The 20,418-nt window shown below is 41.3% G+C and overlaps 1 protein-coding gene across 1 annotated transcript in view; it reads right to left on the bottom strand.

The window, feature by feature from the left end:
* LOC307206367 (contactin-3-like) overlaps positions 1–19,492 on the bottom strand; it is a 173,184-nt gene extending 153,692 nt beyond the window's left edge. The window contains exon 1 of the mRNA XM_079959587.1: positions 19,213–19,492. The gene's annotated coding sequence lies outside the window, so the exon portion shown is untranslated. The remainder of the gene's footprint in view (positions 1–19,212) is intronic.
* Positions 19,493–20,418: the final 926 nt, after the last annotated feature.

Below are 20,418 nucleotides of genomic sequence, written 5' to 3'. Positions count from 1 at the left end.
ATGTATCTGCACAATGCTATGTTCTTAGCCTATTTAGTCAATAGAGGCAAAAATTAGAACAGATGGGAAGAAAATTAAGTTCAAGCCAGATACATTTTTTTAAAAAAACAAGTAATAATCTCTGAAGTCATATATTCAAAAACATTAGTACATTTCCTAAAGAGCTAGAGGCATATACCTCCCACTGCCCAAGGCAGAACCAATTCTTCAAAAACACCATATATAGTAGATACTTACCCAGTTATCTTTTAATGGTGGTGTAAACATCACATTCATTCTTCCAAACCTTTCTTAAATATACTTCAGTATGCATTTCTGACAGCACAGACCACATGCCATAACTAATTTATATGCAGGGGGGAGGGGGGACCAGAGAAGATTATCTTTTAACCGCAGTTCCCTAAGGTCTACAGAAAAGTCATGACTCAAGAGTTCAACCTATCTCACGTTTAGTAACTTCTGTAAGCTGCAACCTACTTTCACATCCACTGTTCCACAGAGCAGTTGTCAGATTTCAGTCACTGTGAATCTGTTTACAGTGGAACCTCTGGTTATGAACTTAGTTCATTCCAGAGGTCCGTTCGTAACTGGAAACTGTTCTTATCCAGAGGTGTGCTTTCACAAATGGGGCCTCTGGCACGCGATTTCCGCTCGCATCCCAGGGGAAAGTTCGCTACTGGGAGCAGCTACTTCCCGGTTAGCAGAGCTCATAACTTGAAGCGTTCACAAGGAGGATGGTTTGCAAACAGAGGTATTACTGTATATTACCAATAAACTGGGTTAACAACTTACAGACTCAATACAGCCTCCACTGGTTTGCTTACAAATACAACAGATTTTAAAAGGCTGTCTGAGGCTAGAATGTTAGGACAGGCATTTCAGAAAGAATGCAAGTACAGAGGGGCCCAGGAAAAGTTGTATGCATACAGAAGAGGAGGGTAATGAAAGTATTGCACTTCTGTAATTTTCACATCTCTATACTCATCTTGGTCCTTGACTGGGGGCTCAAACAAGCCTCAACTACAAGCCATGCAGAGGTACTAGCAAGAGGAGGAGACCACTGATGAGTCATTTCACCTCCACTTCTGCAAAAAGCAATTTCAAGAGAAGGACATTCAATCAGCACTGTTTCTGCTGACAGCCTTTACACTAGTGTCTGTGCTCTACAGATGGGATTACCTGGAACTGGAAGAAAGGATGTACACCATTCCTCTCACCAGAATAGATTTTGGAATGAGTTATTCTGACCTCCTGCTATTTTTTAGGTTTAGGATATTCACTATGAGTATAATTGAACTCATCCTGTACATACAGACCCTGAAACTGATACTGTATATTAAAACATACATGCACTATATTGTATGAGCAAATTTAAAGTCATGGACAGGGACTCACAGTTCATTTCTGTTTCATGTTTCGACAGGTGTAAACAGTAACAGTCTATCTATTGTGGGAACCCTAGGAAGTCAGTTGTATGCAATAACCCAGGCATAGGCAAACTTGGCCCGCCAGGTGTTTTGGGACTACAACTCCCATCATCCCTGACCACTGGTCCTGATAGCTAGGGGTGATGGGAGTTGTAGTCCCAAAACATCTAGAGGGCTGAGTTTGCCTATGCCTGCAATAACCTAAGGTTAAGCATGATAATGATTCGTGAACTGTAGAGTGCAAGGTGCTTTAAGAGTCTTAATGAAAATAGGAAGAAAATGCTAAATGCCTTTACAACTCTGAATAGTGACAAGCGCAGAATTTAAACATCTACCCTTACTGCACTTTCCAGCAGCTGTATTAAACTGAAAGGCTGACTGGAATAGGGAAGCACTGCTAGGTTTATGCAGACTCCACATCACTAAAGCATTTGTTTTCTTAATGTTGAGTTGTAAAACAAATCAGTAACCCACAGCTGCTATGCTCCTCATCATTCATTCCGCTACTGCACTGTGCCACCGTGGCTCAGCACAGAGGCAAAATGACTGGGTAGGAGTAAGCTAGAGTCTCTTCTCGAAGCTCATGCATTTGCTCATTCACACAACATCATGGTTTGCCTTAGTGTTTAGCGTGAACCAAGCCATCCTGTGCAAACATAGCAATGCAACCTCTTAATGTTGAATTCAATACAGAAACCTTCCAAAACAGCCCCCCCCCCCACACTGAGCTTAATGCAATAGAAATGTATTAGATCAAAAAGAACCAGTAAACCACCATTCTAGTCCCATTAAAAAAGACAAAATGTTCAAAACGAAATAAAATGGTTAAAATGCAGTAACTTGGTACAGTATTTGCATGCCAACTATTCTGACTTACATGCGTTACTGAATGAAGTACAACTCAATTCCTGTAACACTGGGCACCATGGAATTTTCTGCCAAAGGATAATGGAAACCTCCATTATGTAAGCTAAGCAAAGTTTATCATAATTGCTTGCTCTAGGCTGGGTTACACCAGTAATGCCACCAATGATTTCTTTCATCCCCAGCGTAAAGTAGTATTACACTGCTAGCACTTTACTAAATCAAAGTCTGTAAAGCTTCTTGATTGTCTTCACTGATTTATTGCAGGAGAAATCTACAACTATAAAAACCAGCAATTGATTATACTTTAATATCATAGAAGAGATAAATATATGTAGCCATAAAACATCTTTTGAATGTCAAGCTCTGTTGGACTGAAACAAGATTTCAAAATTACTAGCATGTCAATGTAATTCCAGAAGAGCTGCAGAAGCAAAAACAAAAACGTGCTGCACAGTTAAGAACTTATCAACATAAATTTCAGGAACTACTCTTACAAAGGCACACATTGACCTTAAATAAGGGGACTTGAAATTCATGAATCCTCTAATGCTTAATAATTTATTTAAAAGTAGTTAAAAGCTGTATATGACACTGAGGTCCTTTAGTCATTTAACTAAGAAAGCCTCATTGAACTCAATGGGATGTACTTCTGAACAGACTTGTCTAAGGTTACAGAATCATAAAATTTTAGAGTTGGAAGGGACACCGAGGGTCATCTAGACCAAACCCCTGCAATGCAGGAATCTCAACTAAAGCATCTGTGACAGACGGCCATCCAACCTCGGCTTAAAAACCTCCAATGAAGGAAAGTCCACCACCTTCTGAGGGACTCGGTTCCACTGATGAAAGGTTATTCCTGGTGTTTAGTCAGAATTTCCTTTCATGTAACTTAAGACCACTGGTTTGGGTCCTCTCCTCTGCAGTAGGAGAAAACAAGTTTGCTCCATTTTCCAAATGACAGCTCTTCAGATATTTAAAGATGACTACCTTATATCCTCTCAGTCTTCTCTTGTTGTTGTTGTTTAGTCGTTTAGTCATGTCCGACTCTTCGTGACCCCATGGACCAGAGCACGCCAGGCACTTCTGTCTTCCACTGCCTCCCGCAGTTTAGTCAAACTCATGCTAGTAGCTTCGAGAACACTATACAACCATCTTGTCCTCTGTCGTCCCCTTCTCCTTGTGCCCTCCATCTTTCCCAACATCAGGGTCTTTTCCAGGGAGTCTTCTCTTCTCATGAGGTGGCCAAAGTATTGGAGCCTCAGCTTCACAATCTGTCCTTCCAGTGAGCACTCAGGGATGATTTCCTTCAGAATGGAGAGGTTGGATCTTCTTGCAGTCCATGGGACTCTCAAGAGTCTCCTCCAGCACCATAATTCAAAAGCATCAATTCTTCGGCGATCAGCCTTCTTTATGGTCCAGCTTTCACTTCCATACATGACTACTGGGAAAACCATAGCTTTTACTATACGGACCTTTGTTGGCAAGGTGATGTCTCTGCTTTTTAAGACGCTGTCTAGGTTTGCCATCGCTTTCCTCCCAAGAAGCAGGCGTCTTTTAATTTCGTGGCTGCTGTCACCATCTGCAGTGATCATGGAGCCCAAGAAAGTAAAATCTCTCACTGCCTCCATTTCTTCCCCTTCTATTTGCCAGGAGGTGATGGGACCAGTGGCCATGATCTTCGTTTTTTTGATGTTGAGCTTAAGACCATATTTTGCACTCTCCTCTTTCACCCTCATTAAGAGGTTCTTTAATTCCTCCTCACTTTCTGCCATCAAGGTTGTGTTATCTGCATATCTGAGGTTGTTGATATTTCTTCCGGCAATCTTAATTCCAGCTAGGGATTCATCCAGCCCAGCCTTTCGCATGATGAATTCTGCATATAAGTTAAATAAACAGGGAGACAAAATACAGCCTTGTCGTACTCCTTTCCCAATGTTGAACCAATCAGTTGTTCCATATCCAGTTCTAACTGTAGCTTCTTGTCCCACATGGAGATTTCTCAGGAGACAGATGAGGTGATCAGGCACTCCCATTTCTTTAAGAACTTGCCATAGTTTGCTGTGGTTCACACAGTCAAAGGCTTTTGCATAGTCAATGAAGCAGAAGTAGATGTCTTTCTGGAACTCTCCAGCTTTCTCCATAATCCAGCGCATGTTTGCAATTTGGTCTCTGGTTCCTCTGCCTCTTCTAAATCCAGCTTGCACTTCTGGGAGTTCTCGGTCCACATACTGCTTAAGCCTGTCTTGTAGAATTTTAAGCATAACCTTGCTAGCGTGTGAAATGAGTGCAATTGTGCGGTAGTTGGAGCATTCTTTGGAACTGCCCTTCTTTGGGATTGGGATGCAGACTGATCTTCTCCAATCCTCTGGCCACTGCTGAGTTTTCCAAACTTGCTGGCATATTGAGTGTAGCACCTTAACAGCATCATCTTTTAAAATTTTAAATAGTTCAGCTGGAATACCATCACTTCCACTGGCCTTGTTATTTGCAGTGCTTTCTAAGGCCTGTTTGACTTCACTCTCCAGGATGTCTGGCTCAAGGTCAGCAACCACACTACCTGGGGTGTACGAGCCATCCATATCTTTCTGGTATGGTTCCTCTGTGTATTCTTGCCACCTCTTCTTGATGTCTTCTGCTTCTGTTAGGTCCTTACCACTTCTGTCCTTTATTATGGTAATCTTTGTACAAAATGTTCCTTTCATATCTCCAATTTTCTTGAACAGATCTCTGGTTCTTCCCATTCTGTTGTTTTCCTCTATTTCTTTGCATTGCTCGTTTAAGAAGGCCTTCTTGTCTCTCCTTGCTATTTTTTGGAAATCTGCATTCAATTTCCTGTATCTTTCATTTTTTTTTTTAAATAATTTTTATTCGTTTTTCAAACACATAATAAAAACAGAACAAAACAAACAAAAAACAAAAAAAACCAGGAAAATCAAAACACAGACAAAAACATACAAAACAATTAAACCAATATAACTTCAAAATTATAATTTCATGCCCTTCTTTCTTTTGACTTCCCCATACCTCCCCATCCCTGCATCCTTGTTTAGTGATTCTTTAGCAACCCTTTAGTCAATTGTCTTGATTCCCTTTCATTAAATTTCCTTTAGTTTTTTAGTTACAGCTGCGATTCTCTGCTTCTTACCCCATGACATCTTAGCATTCCTCAATTTTACAATAGTTTTTGAGATATATTTTAAATTTCTTCCAGTCCTCTTCCACTGTCTCCTTCCCCTGGTCGCGGATTCTGCCCGTCATCTCAGCCAGTCCCATAAAGTCCATCACCTTTGTTTGCCATTCTTCCAGAGTAGGTAGTTCTTGCATCTTCCAATACTTTGCCAGTAGAATTCTTGCTGCTGTGGTGGCATACATAAAGAAAATCCTATCCTTCTTTAACACCAATTGGCCAACCATGCCCAAGAGAAAAGCCTCTGGTTTCTTAGGAAAAGTCCACTTAAGGACCTTCTTAATTTCATTATAGATCATTTCCCAGAAAGCTTTAATCTTTGGGCAGGTCCACCAAAGGTGGTAAAAAGTGCCTTCAGTCTCATTACATTTCCAACACTTATTGTTAGGCAAATGATAAATTTTTGCAAGCTTGACTGGGGTCATGTACCACCGATAGATCATTTTCATAATGTTTTCTTTTAAAGCATTACATGCAGTAAATTTAATACCGGTAGTCCATAACTGTTCCCAGTCAGCAAACATAATATCATGGCCGATGTCTTGTGCCCATTTAATCATAGCTGATTTCACCGTTTCATCCTGTGTATTCCATTTCAACAGCAAGTTATACATTCTTGATAAGTTCTTAGTATTGGGTTCTAACAATTCTGTTTCTAGTTTTGACCTCTCTTTCTGGAATCCTATTTTCCTGTCCTGTTTGAATGTCTCATTTATCTGATGATAATGCAACCAATCTCGAACCTTGGGCTTTAATTTCTCGTAACTCTGAAGTTTAACCCTTTCACCATCATATTCTAAAATTTCATAATATTTTGGCCATTTAGAGTCCATATTGAGCTTTTTTACTTCCCTCGCTTCCATTGGTGACACCCACCTGGGGGTTTTACTTTCCAACAGATCTTTATATCGAATCCAAACATTGTACAATGCTTTCCTTACAATATGGTTTTTAAATCCTTTATACACCTTTACCTTGTCGTACCATAAATATGCATGCCAACCAAAACTATTGTCATACCCTTCCAGATCCAAAATGTCTGTGTTCTCAAGAAGTAGCCAGTGTTTCAACCAGCAAAAAGCTGCCGATTCATAATAAAGTCTTAAGTCCGGCAGGGCAAACCCCCCTCTATCTTTTACATCAGTTAAAATCTTAAATTTAATTCTGGGCTTTTTGCCCTGCCAGACAAATTTTGATATGTCTTTCTGCCACTTCTTGAAACAGTCCATCTTGTCTAAAATCTGCAACGTCTGAAATAAAAATAGCATTCTAGGCAATACATTCATCTTAATAGTAGCAATTCGGCCTAACAAGGAAAGTTTCAACCTTGACCATATTTCCAGATCTTTCTTTACTTCTAACCAACATTTTTCATAATTATCCTTAAATAAGTTCACATTCTTAGACGTTAAGTTTATCCCCAGGTATTTCACCTTTTTCGTTATTTCCAAGCCTGTTTCATTCTGAAATCTCTCTCTCTTTCTTCCATTGTTAAATTTTTCTCCAACACTTTCGCAATTTCCTGTATCTTTCACTATGTCCCTCGCATTTTGCTTGCCTTCTCTCTCCCACTATTTGTAAGGCCTCATTGGACAGCCACTTTGCTTTCTTGCATTTCTTTTTCATTGGGATTGTTTTCGTTGCTGCCTCCTGTATAATGTTGCGAGCCTCCATCCATAGTTCTTCAGGCACTCTGTCCAGCAAATCTAAATCCTTAAACCTGTTCCTCACTTCCACTGTGTATTCATAAGGGATTTGGTTTAGATTGTATCTTACCGGCCCAGTGGTTTTTCCTACTTTCTTCAGTTCGAGCTTGAATTTTGCTATAAGAAGCTGATGATCTGTGCCACAGTCAGCTCCAGGTCTTGTTTTTGCTGACTGTATAGAACTTCTCCATCTTTGGCTGCAGAGAATATAACCAATCTGATTTCGATGCTGCCCATCTGGTGATGTCCATGTGTAGAGTCGTCTCCTGTGTTGTTGGAAAAGAGTGTTTGTGATGACCAGCCTGTTCACTTGACAGAACTCTATTAGCCTTTGCCCTGCTTCGTTTTGATCTCCAAGGCCAAACTTGCCAGTTGTTCCTTTTATCTCTTGATTCCCTACTTTAGCATTCCAGTCCCCTATAATGAGAAGAACATCCTTCTTTGGTGTCACTTCTATAAGGTCTTGTAAGTCTTCATAGAATTTGTCAATTTCAGTTTCTTCAGCACCAGTAGTTGGTGCATAAACTTGGATTACTGTGATGTTAAAAGGTCTGCCTTGGATTCATATCGAGATCATTCTATCATTTTTGAGATTGCATCCCAGTACAGCTTTTGCCACTCTTTTGTTGACTATGAGGGCCACTCCATTTCTTTTACAGGTTTCTTGCCCACAGTAGTAGATATGATAGTCATCTGAACTGAATTCGCCCATTCCTGTCCATTTTAGTTCACTGATGCCCAGGATGTCAATATTTATTCTTTCCATCTCATTTTTTACCACATCCAACTTACCCAGGTTCATGGTTCTTACATTCCAGGTTCCTATGCAATATTTTTCTTTACAGCATTGGACTTTCCTTTCGCTTCCAGGCATATCCGCAACTGAGCGTCCTTTCGGCTTTGGCCCAGCCGCTTCATCAGCTCTAGATCTACTTGTATTTGTCCTCTGCTCTTCCCCAGGAGCATGTTGGACGCTTTCCGACCTGAGGGGCTCATCTTCCAGCGTCATAACTTTGATATGCCTGTTGTCTTTGTCCATGGAGTTTTCTTGGCTGGAGTGGCTTGCCAGTTCCTCCTCCAGGTGGATCATGTTTGTCAAAACTCTCCACTATGACCTGTTCATCATGGGTGCCCTGCTCAGCATAGTTCATAGCTTCTCTGAGTTATTCAAGCCCCTTCACCATGGCAAGGCAGTGATCCATGAAGGGGCAGACTTCTCTTATCCAGGCTAAACATACCCCGTTCCCTCAACTGTTCCTCATAAGGCTTGGTTTCCAGACCTTTGATCATCTTTGTTGCCCTCCTCTGCACATGTTCCAGATTGTCAATATCCTTCTTCAATTGTGGTGCCCAGAACTGGACATAGGTACTCCAGAAAATGGTCTGATTAAAACTGAATAGAGTAGTACTATTACTTTTCTTGATCTGGACACTATGCTTCTGTTGATGCAAGCATTAACTTTTTTTGCTTCTGCATCACACTGCTGACTCATGTTAAGCTTGTGGTCTACTAAGACCTCTAGATCGTTTTCCCATGTACTACTGGCATGCCAGGTGTCCTCCATCTAATATTTGTGCAGCTGGTTCTTCTTGCCTAAGTGTCCAACTTTACATTTGACCCTACTGAAATTCATTTTGTTAGTTTTGGACCCAATTCTCCAATCTGATTGTACTGCAGGAATCTGATAGCCCCATTTGCACAGGAGTGACACTGAATTCAATGAGACTTAATGCACAAGTAAGTGTGCACGAGATTGCAGTCACACAGATTAGCCTGCCTGCATATTAGCTGAGGTGTGTATTTAAATATTCCTCAAAATACATAAGATATGCAAATCCACTTAATGTTAAAAATTAGCTACCACAGAAGGGCAGTTTACAATCACATAGTGCTCTGACTATCTTACTGCACCTCCATCAGCATTTGAAGTACGTTGAAAAAATGGTGAAACTAACTCTTCAATCTTGGCTTTGGACTTGGTTGCAAGAAAGATTTTAGATACCATGAGAAGGGGTGACAAATTTGTGAAGTACAAATGCAAAAGAAGAAAACGTCCTTGTGTAGCACACTGCAATGAGAAGCTGAAGAACATAAAATATATTAAAATTAATATATTCCGAAGTGCAGAAGAGCTTAGTCATATAGAGATTATACTTTCATGAATGCATAAAGTATAACCATTGTTAATAGTGTTCTGTTACTCTGTCTGCTTATTTATTTTATATTAATCACATTCAGGAAAACTGACCCAATAACCATAAATAGCTAACACAATTATGTAAAAACGGGGGAGAATGGATTCAGTCAATTCATATTAAATTACCAAGAAAGAGTTCATTGTAATACATGTCTGCACAGAATATTTGCAGCTAGCAATCTAAAGTCATAATCTGCATTTCAGGGTTGTTTTTTTAAGAATCAAAGTATATAATAGAAAAAGTAGAATTATTATTTGTGGGGATGGACAAGAAAATTATTGGAAACATCCCACAGTACAGCTTCAGTTTTTCAAAGAGCCTGTCTGTTATTATAGCTCAGTTGTTTTGTTGTGTCATCTGTGTAAGGGAGAAATAAACATTCCACAACAAAGTAACAAAATGTAGAAAAAATATGCATGCCTTTGGTGGAGGAAAAAGGATTGGTTTACTTTACTTAAATTACATGGCAGGGGGTTTCCTCACTTTTAACTTAGGCAGAAACCCTGTGCGGCTGCCCACGATAAATGTGAGGTGCACAAAAACTGGCAAACCATGCCTGGGGCAGGACAGAATGCATAGGATTGTTCCCATGAGTACTCTGGCTATCCCAGCAGGAAATCTGGCAGGACCAAAAGCTTTAGGTATGCCTCATAATCCCTCTGGGCATCTAAATAAGTTGGCCTGAGGTCCACTGGAACCTTCTGCTCCTGCTGGTAGTGAGCAGAATAGCTATCTAATCGGAGCATGTCTATGGACATCCTCACCTGCCCCTACCAGGAAACCTGGAGTGCTCAGAAGGTTCAAGCATACCTCATGCTCACTACAGGTATTCCTCTCCCCAGAAGTAGGAAAACTCTCATCTGCTTTTTTAAGGAAGGTAAGCCAACCTAAATATATAGTCATACCTTGGGTTACAGTGTTTTTTCGGGTTGCGTTTTTTTGGGTTACGCAGCTGCCGAAACCCGGAAGTACCAGAACGGGTTTCGGCGGTTGCGCATGCGCAGAAGTGCCAGATCGCAACCCGTGCGTGTGCAGACACGCCGCTGCGGGTTGCGGATGCTGCGGGTTGCGAGCGTGCATCCCGCATGGATCACCCTCGCAACCCGAGTGTCCATTTTGTGTGTGTGTGTGTGTGTGTGTGCATGTGCGCACGCATGTGTGAGCATTTTTAACATATGAAATAATTTGAAAGTGTCAATTTCCCCCACTCACCACCCAAAATGACACAGTCCACTCTATGACATCAAAACTTTTCCACTTCATTCCCACTTGGGGATGGGGGGGTGTTTTATCTGGGAGGTATTCTTGCAAGCAGAAGGTCCCAGGTTCAGCCTTTGGCATCTACTGGTAGGGCTGGTAAAACCTGAAGAGTCACCGCCAGCCAGTGTCAACAATACTGAGCTGGATGGGACAAAGGTCTGACTCAATACAAGGCAGTTTCATATGTTTCAATTTTCCATTCTTCTGCATGTGTGAACAAGGGAGCAATAATCTTCAATAAAATACAGGGCCTCCCCAGTGGCAACTCCATGCTCTGGAATCTTCTTGTAAAAGAAACACATAAAACAACAATGAGGAACCTGTGGTGCTAACGAATTAGCATGTTGGCTGGGGCTGATGGGAGTTGGAGTCAAATAGCATCGGAAAACATTTAAAGTGCTCTTATTATTTCATCACTTGTTGTTTGCCACCTTGGACTCCTTTTAGGAGGAAGGGTAGAATATAAATTTAATAATAAATAAACATCTGGAAAACCACAGGTTCCCCAACAATGACATAAATCCTCCTCCTTATTGTCTTTAAGAAGGCAACTTAAAACTTTTATTTTTCAAAAAGCATCACATTGTGTATCTGCTAATTTTGTCCTTGATGGTTTCTATTCTTACGATTTTGACTGATGCTTTTAATTTTAATGTGATATATTTGCTTAATATTGTTGTTTTGAACTTTTTGTACACTACTGTGAAATCTGTACAAAACAAACCCGTAAGCATGGCAGATGAATGGAAAAAATATACAGAAAACATTTGTAGACAGTGTGGATATGTGTGTGAGAGAGATGTTATTCTCCCTTTAATTTTCATATAAAAATTTATAGGAAATTGTCTTACTCAGTCTGCAATAGGAAGGTGAGCTGAGAACCGGAATTTACTACTGGAATGTTGTACTGTATGTTAGTCCTATTCAGAGAAGCCCCATTGAAATAAATGACTATGACTAACTAAGATCCATTAATTTTATTGGGTCTACTGTGAGTAGGAAATAGTTGGATGCAACCATGCACTTAACTGCTGATCGGTTTGCAGGTCCAAGCTAAAAGTCAATGTCTCAAATCTCCCCAACGCTAGCAAGAGTACAATGTTCAGAAGAAAGTAGAGAAAATATATGATGGCTAAATGCTTCTTCTTTGGTTGCAGAAATTTTAAAATCTATCCCTGAACTTGTTGTATTTGGTAGCAAAATTATAATTAAGTAAAAAATAAATTAATGCAAAGGAGGGAGAAATAAGCCATTCCCTTTTTCAAACCGATAAAGCCTAATTTCAGTGTTCCTCAAATTCACCCATGCATACAAAGTTTCAAAAACTTAAATGAAGAACAATTTTTTTAAAATAAATAAATAAATGGTTTGAGCATTTTGTTATTCTGTTCATTTCTTGGAGCAACTTCATTGTCAGCCAAAGACTGAAGAGAATATTTAAAGATGCTGGTATCTCATTCAAAGAATCACAATAGTGTGAAATGTGTAGCCAGGGCTTAGTCAGGTGATATTCGCACAAATTTCCCCGTGGTACATTGAGGGAATGGCCATCACAGATGTATGGCAATTCATAAGGTAAAACAGATGCCCCGCTGCTGTTCCCATCCAACTTTTTGAATAGGCACTCTTAAACAGCAAAATACATCTAGTAATATGGAAAGATCCATTCTAGGTCATGAATTGCAGAACAGGCAACAACAACAAAAAGTGACTGCAACCAGCAAATGCATACTACTGTACTGAGTAGTTCTGGGCCTCTCCTATTAGGATACAAAATGAGAGGGAGATTACATTAGTCACCCAAACATCTCTACCAAGAAAACTGATAATGAAATGCCTGCAAATTGAAGCCATTTCCCTGTTCTTACAGAATCCGTATTAGACTGTTGCTCTGACCAACTTCAACCCACGATGTAGTAATCAGGAGTCACAATGCTCTTTGGAAATAGGAAAACAGTGAACAATTGAATTCTGCTCAGTTTGCTTTCTTCCTATCATTAAAACCTCCCTTTTCCATTCATTCTGTAACCACAAAACAAATGGGAAAATCTGACCTAAGGCTGGGAAAAGGGTTTTACAAATTCCTGTTCTATAAACCCATTTGCAAATTATTTCACAGCATCAGGCATGGAAGGGGGAGCTAACAGTCTCTCATGAGACTTCCTTTGCAGGCAAGGCACAACGCAAAGTAGCAAAAAAGTAATGAAACAGTAGAAAAGAATCATTTCAAAATATGCAAATCAGTTACTCAGTTACTTTCTTTATAGATTCTTATATGCTAGCTTTATACATCAGTGCAACCAGAATTTATTCTAAATGGAACCTCTATTTTAAGGTTTTCTTGTTGTTTTTAATGAACATATTTCAGAACTACCAGGTAACATGTAATACTCCCGAGCTATGTCCTATAGGTCTAGAAAGTGCAGGGGAGTAAATAGGATGCTTGGAAATGCTAGAGAACTAAAGAAACAAGGAATAAATTTAGTTAGTTTGTTTATGTTGTTTTTAATTACGTAGGACAAATTTTCTTATTCTACCACCTATTCTTTGATCATTGTATTAGAAGATATATCATATCTTCCAAGAGATTATTGTGAGTCTGCACCCAAGAAGTTTCCCTGGATCCTGAGAATTTCAACAACTATCAACCAGTGGCAGTTATACCCTTCTTAGGCAAACTGCTTGAATGAGTGGAGGCCACACAACTTCAAAAGTTTCTAGATGGTGCATTACGTAGATCCAATTCAGACCAACTTTAGATCCAGTTTTAACAGAGAAGCTGCAAATATAGTCTTTTACCCCTCAGCCTTTTAAAATGTTAGGTATTGTAATCTGCATTATTAATTTCTGGTTTTATTGATTTTGTGTTTGCGTGAAAGCTTACATCAATGCTATTGTTACTTTATTCCCTTATAAAGTGCTCTGTGAAGCTTTTGGTTGAAGAGCGGTATATAAATGTATAAAAGAAAATACAGGAATAACTAGACATATAAATCATATTGGGTTTTTTAAAAAATAACAAGCTGTAATGCATCGTGCATGGTATTTCTTTTTAAATTATTATCATTCTGTTGGCATTTCAAAAATGACAGAAATAGAATTGATAAAGGCAATAGATAGAGGTGGTCATGCAAGTATCTCCTACCAAGAAACCTATGTATGCAGTGCATGGCTCAAAAGCTGCCATGACAAACATGATGATTGCCCTGTGTAATTGGTTAGATAAAGTGATATTCTTGCTGAGAGTGCCATCAAGTGTTATCATTGGGAAGGGTTGACTCAAGTCTCATTTTACTCCGATTAACCACAAGGTGATAGTGATGCTAAATCATGTTGCTTTTGAAACATGCATTAACTCTTTTTAAAAATTAGCCCCGATTTCCATTTACCAGTTGTTTAAACTACCAAACTTGAAAATCTATCAACAACTGCCATTACATTATCAAGCCAAGGATCTCCAAGTCAGGCTTCTTTTTCAGTCATAAACTGAGTCCTTCTGTTAGAGATCACGGACGCCTGTTCATTCTGATTCAGGAATAATTTGATTTACTAGAGCTGCCACCTACAAAATCAGATTATTGGTTTATACAGCCCAGTGCTGTCTACTCTCAACTGGCAGTGGCTCTCCTGTGGGTAAAACCTCAGCGCCTAGGACTTGCCAATCGCATGGTCGGCGGTTCGAATCCCCGCGGCGGTGTGCGCTCCCGTCGTTCAGTCCCAGTGCCTGCCAACCTAGCAGTTTGAAAGCACCCCCAGGTGCAAGTAGATAAATAGGGACCGCTTACCAGCGGGAAGGTAAACGGTGTTCCGTGTGCTGCGCTGGCTCGCCAGATGCAGCTTGTCACGCTGGCCACGTGACCCGGAAGTGTCTGCAGACAGTGCTGGCTCCCGGCCTATAGAGTGAGATGAGCGCACAGTCCTAGAGTCTGTCAAGACTGGCCCGTACGGGCAGGGGTACCTTTACCTTTTTTTACTCCAAGACTGGGGATTTTCCAAGCCATATTATACAATATGATTACTGGGAATTTAAAGCATTTAAAGCATTTCCAAAATGTGGCACTTTGTCCTGGATCTTAGGCAAATCAATCAAGAAAATGCAGGGTTTTAGGCACTTTTGTACAACCATTTTCTTTTTAAAAAAGTTCAACAATTTTGGGATCTTCCTAAAAAAAGCTCAAGAACTTTCAGGGTGTCCTGGTTTATACGTTTTGAAATATGGCAACCCTAGATTTACTGGATTAAACTTAAAAACACAGTGGGTTTCTGGATTGTCTAATTTGTTCTTCTAGGTTTTGGAAACTTCTGAGCAGGCCTACAGTGGCTTTTCAAATATAAGGATATAACACTAAATGTAGTAATTTGTCCTCCAAATTCCATGGGAAGTGCCACAACTCCTGAATCTACTATCAACTTCTGATAATTCCCCATAATCCAAAAGAAATTATAGACTGTGTGGTGCATCAAATGGTCTTCATCTAATCAACCAGACATATACAAAGGTGACTCTACAGAGAGCTTTTCAGTGCCTCTTTCAAACATTAGCAGACAAGAAAATTACAGACCCTGTAGATCAGGTCTTTTGGTCCAGCGCTACAAACCTTCTTCTTCATTCGCAACCGAAACAAGCATGCCAAGCACACTCTACATGCTTTCTCTCAAAGCATGCTGGGTTTTGAACAACTCACTTCAAAATAGCGGGGGGGGGGGGGGAATGATAGGTAGTCAACATGGTGCCCTCAGATGTTGTTATACTACAACTCCCATGATCCCCAGACAGTGTGGCCAATGGTCAAGGATTATGGGAAATAAAGTCCAACAACATCTCTGGAGGACACCATGTTGCCTATCCCTGGGCTACACAGATAGGACAAGTCACACACCCACGCATGCAATACTGATATATTTCGTTAAAGCAATAATGTAAAGTGATGGTGAAAGGTGAAATCTTCCATATATATGCACACAAGCTTCCCAGGCAAGATAGGAACATGGAAAGCATGATGCGTAGTTTTCTTTTCATACATGCCTGATTAACACAATACAAAATTTAACACTACTGTCTTTCCCAAACAAAATTTTATTACCCTTAGACCTTGTCCTGACAAGAGAATGATAGTTGTTTCTTTGTCAGTAACCTTTCAAAAATTAAACCGAAAGTCAGATATCAATCTTTAAATAAGTTACTCTTAGCTTCAGATCTGACACACAGTACAATCCTACTGGAACTTTTCCACAGTTCCACAGGTCCAACATTGCCCAACATTGAAGTTATGCCCATGACTATTGGGTATTCTGTTCAGAATCCTACATTAGGAAAACAATCATATAGCTAAATTTCTAAGAATGCTTGGCGGGGGGCTGTAAAGTTATTGTATTTATATTCCATAGGGATTTCTTTCCCTAGTTCTGTATGACCATAGGATACATACTGTTTGTGTCATATAAAGGCTTAATAGTCGGTGAAAACATAATGAAGATATAATGCCTAGATTCCAACATATCTGGAATCTCAAAACTCTGAAATGTCAAAGCATGCACATCAGTTGCCCTCAAGACAAAAATGACCAAGACTATCAGGAAGTCAAACTTTTTAAAGATCCAGAACTGATCAGGATTTCTGCAGCTAATGTTACAAGCTTCTATTAAATAATTCTGTCAAACACTCTTTTTAAATCATGTTTCATGTGCCTCTGAAACCAAGATGCGTTTATAATGAATACATTTCCACACCTGTCTGTATGCATCTCAGAAATGTTATTTGCAGTGCCATAAACGCCAGAGAGAACCTCTGTTATAAATCCTTATTTCTTGTTTATGGCTTTGTCCGTTAAAAAAGTCACTCTCATCTGAAACTCTGCATGCAAGCATCTCAGTCAGAAATCAAATTTCTTTTATAACAAGTTTCCAAAGTGCCCATAAAACTTCAGCCACAACCGTCAAAATTGGGTAACGCAGCTTGTGCTGCATTTGGCAGCATTATCACATGCTGTTGAAAGGGATTAAACTACAAGCCTAGTTGAATGGGGGGAGGGGGGAGGTATCCAATGGTCTTTCTGACCATCTGTGTATACAATAAGCTGCCACCTACAAAATCAGATCATTGGTTCATACAGCCCAGTACTGTCTACTCTCAACTGGCAGTGGCTCTCCAAGACTGGGGATTTTCCAAGCCATATTATACAGTATAATTTTCAATGCAGTCCCCAGGGACTGAACTTGGGACTTTCTTCTTGAGCACTCTGTGATTTTGGAAAAAAGCAAGATGGTCCAGTCAACTGGTAAGAAGAACAATAGTGCAATCCTGTACAAGTCTATTTAGAATCATGTTTCTTTAGTTCAATGGGATTTACTCCAAGGTAAACTGGTATAAGGCTGCAAACTGCAACCTAAACGACATAAAAGCCGGTTCTTGCTCAATCCAGGAATGCATAAGTGGGTCAGAACCACCATATCAAATGCAGCCACAAAAGATCCAAGAGTGATAAATCAGTATGTCACAGTATCTAACACTGAGAAATGGACCGGCAAATACATTCAAAATTAGGAGAACAGCCCTAGAATGGCAGGATGACCTGCCAATCTAAATGATCCAGTAAGATTAATTGATATTTTAATAGTGACCACCTATTCATCTGCAATCCCTTACCAAGAGCAAACTATGAAGCATGAAATAACTATCTTTTTTTTGTCTCAAGAGGATTCCTGATTTAATTTATTGTTTAAAACTGGAAATATGAAGCAGAGCAAGTTTACTCTCAAGGAATCTTTTTGACTGGGGGTTGTTAGAGGGAGACTGTAGTTTTGTCACCCTTCTAATTGGATTATATAAAACAAACACTTCAGTTTACAAATAAAGCAATGCTCAATGAAAGCTCGTTTTTAATCATCAGCAGAAAGCATCTGACCCCTAGTGCTCACAAAAGTGAGAGCAAAAAAAGATATTCAGTCAGTAAAGCTAACATTATAGATCGGTTCGAACAGAGCAGCATTAGCATCTTCCATTGCTCATGCTGCTAAAGAGATCCACAGGAGAATGGAGCAGTATTTTTCCCTTGCTCCAAATGTCAGGGGTTGTTCTTTTAAAAAATGATTTTTAGGGAATGCATTCTGCATTCAATACTGCAAGATAACATTTAAACACAAATTAAAGACACAGGGAATGTGATTGTTTTACAGGTGATTTAACAATAAAATCCCATGAGTAATGCAGATGGTGTGAGTCATTGACAGCCCTCTGTAATAATCATTGATAATATCTACACTTCCAAAACAGATTCCCCCCCCCCCACTTTAAGTGCAATATTGTTATACAAGAGCAATATAGCCCCAGGTGGGGCTCGTGTGGATTATTCTGCCTTCGTTTATTTTACTGCAATTGATCCTGAGATTTTGCCTTGCTGATATCCTGTCCCCATTTTAGTTTGGGGGCACATTAGAAACTCCGCCCCCCCTTCCTCCTTTGAGCACAGGAGTGAAGGAATGTGCTCTGTGAAATGAAAGCACAGAGCTGTAAAGCTTGCATATCATTATTATTTACAACTAAATAACACTTTATGCATTTGATGAAGTGGGTTCCAACTCCATGGAAGCTTGTACCACAATAAGGCTGCAATCCTTATAAACACTTCCTTCTGATTACAGGCTTGCACTGCAAATCTATTAGTCTTTAAAATGCCACAACACACACACACAACCAGTGAACTTTTGTTTATGTCCTTTACTCTCAGAGGTGCCTATTTGTTTGTTCTCTGCTTACCGTCCCATCAACCTAACGCAGGAGTTGTTTTGTGTATGTTTTTATAATGAGTTTGTTCTTACAAACGAAGTGACAGCAAAGGAGAAAAGGGAGAGGCAAGAGGATCTGCTTTCAGACAGACTGCGCCTCAGAGAACAACCCCTGGAGTCTTCTTTCCACCCCACAAAATGCAAGGTTTTCGTCGACTTCGCCTCTCTTTGGCAGAGCTAAAAAAAAAAGGAGGCTGCTGAGAACGGCAGCAGAAGAGGAAAGGTGACAGCTGGCTTTTTGTTTTGCTTTTAAGGCGAATGTGCATTCGGAAATGATGCCGGCAATAATAAAAAAAGGACCAAGCAGAGAGCGGCGAGGAGATGGGGAAGAAATAAAAACAAAAACTTGAGCCTGGCGCCTCGCAATCACATAGCAGCGCCCTGTCTCAACACTTAAGCAGGAAGAAGCAGCTCCGAGAGCACGAGAAATAAAAGAACAACGCCGAAACGTCTCGCAGTTTTCCCACCAGCTTGAAAGCAGCCTGGGCAGGCATGGATCCCACCATAAGACATCCCCCACCCCCCAAATAAACTTCGCTCCCAAAGTTGAAAGAAAGCAATTTGAGGCGGTTAGGAAACGTGACACCTCTCCCTCGTTCCCAACTCTCTCGGCAGACGAAGACCGAAGAAGAAGCCCACCACCAACGCAGGCTGGGCGGGGCGAAGACCCCCACTAGGCTCCTTGCAAAAGTTCGTTGCAAACCCCCCCCCCATTTTGTTCTAGACCCCTTGACAGAAACTCCCTTCCCCCCCCCCTCCGTGCCCTAGTTCAGCAACCCACCTGCCGTCGTCGTCGGCGCGCTCTGTTCCGGTTTTATCCCCTCCCCCCCCCTCCTGCGCCACCAGCACTTCCACAAGAAGCAGCCGCGAGCCTGGGTAAGTAATCCTGTGCGGCTCCTCCCGCAGCGCCCGCCGCCTCTTCTGGAGCTGCGACAACAGCGCCGCGCTCGCCGGCACCGCGATGTTCGAGGAGGGAAAGAGAGGAGAGGGCGAGGGGCGGAGAGAAGAAGGGGAGGAGGAGGCGCGCGGAGCGAGGCGCGCGGGAAAAGCAGGGGAGGCTCTCGCGCAGCGCCGGATTCCTCCACACACGGGCGCGCGCACACAGACACACGCTCCTCTTCACATCTCTCTCATGCACACACAGGCGCGCGCGCCTCTCGCACGTTCTGCCGCTTTTTTTTTTCTTTTTAGCAGCGCGCCCCCCCCAGCCCCGCCCCGCGCGCCTTCCTCCCGGCACAAGGCGACGTCACCTTGCCGAAAATTAAAAATAACGGCGTGTGTGTGTGTGTGTGTGTGTGGACGGCGGCGCGTTGGTGGTGAACGTGCCTCGTGTCCCTTCTTCTCCCAAGGGCAGAAGCTGTAGAGGCTGGGTTTTTATGTATTACTATATTTAAGTACAGTGTGTATGTATGTATCATACGAAAGAGGGCGACCGCCCTCGCTCTTCGCTGTTTGGCAGAGCCCTGTGGAAAAGGCACTCTGCACATGCTCGTTGCTGCTGCTCCTCTCCTCCTTCGCCTCGTTGATAAAGAAGCGGGGAAGGCGCGGACGTGGGAGAAGCGCCTTCAGGGGCTCGCTATCCGCAACAACGCAGAAGCTGCAGTCCTGGGTGCGCTTAACCAGGGGACCCCAAACCCGGGACTTATTTCTGAGGCGATTTGCGTTGTTGGGGCTAAGTTGATCCCAGTTTCCAGTGCTTCGTGGTTGCAGACTCCTGCCTAACAGTAATATGACTTCTTTAGACCGATGCCCCTCCCCCCAATATTTGGTATTATGACAACGCGATGAGGGAAGTTCTCCTGAGGATACACCCCACCAAAAAAATAAAAAAATACCTAGGCTGCAACCCGTTCTTATGACCTCAATTCTGCTCGCTCAGAAGTAGGGCATGTTTGGTTATGATGTGGGCAGGTTTGCAGTCTCAGTTCATTCCAATGGGACCTACCTGCACTTAAGCATGGATAGTAGGAGCAGACTTTCAGGAGTG

This window comes from Podarcis cretensis, assembly GCF_951804945.1.
Source record: "Podarcis cretensis genome assembly, chromosome: 2".
Classification (NCBI taxonomy): Eukaryota; Metazoa; Chordata; class Lepidosauria; order Squamata; family Lacertidae; genus Podarcis; species Podarcis cretensis.
The sequence above is the reverse complement of the archived record's forward strand: the minus strand, read 5'-3'. Positions and strand labels throughout refer to the sequence as shown.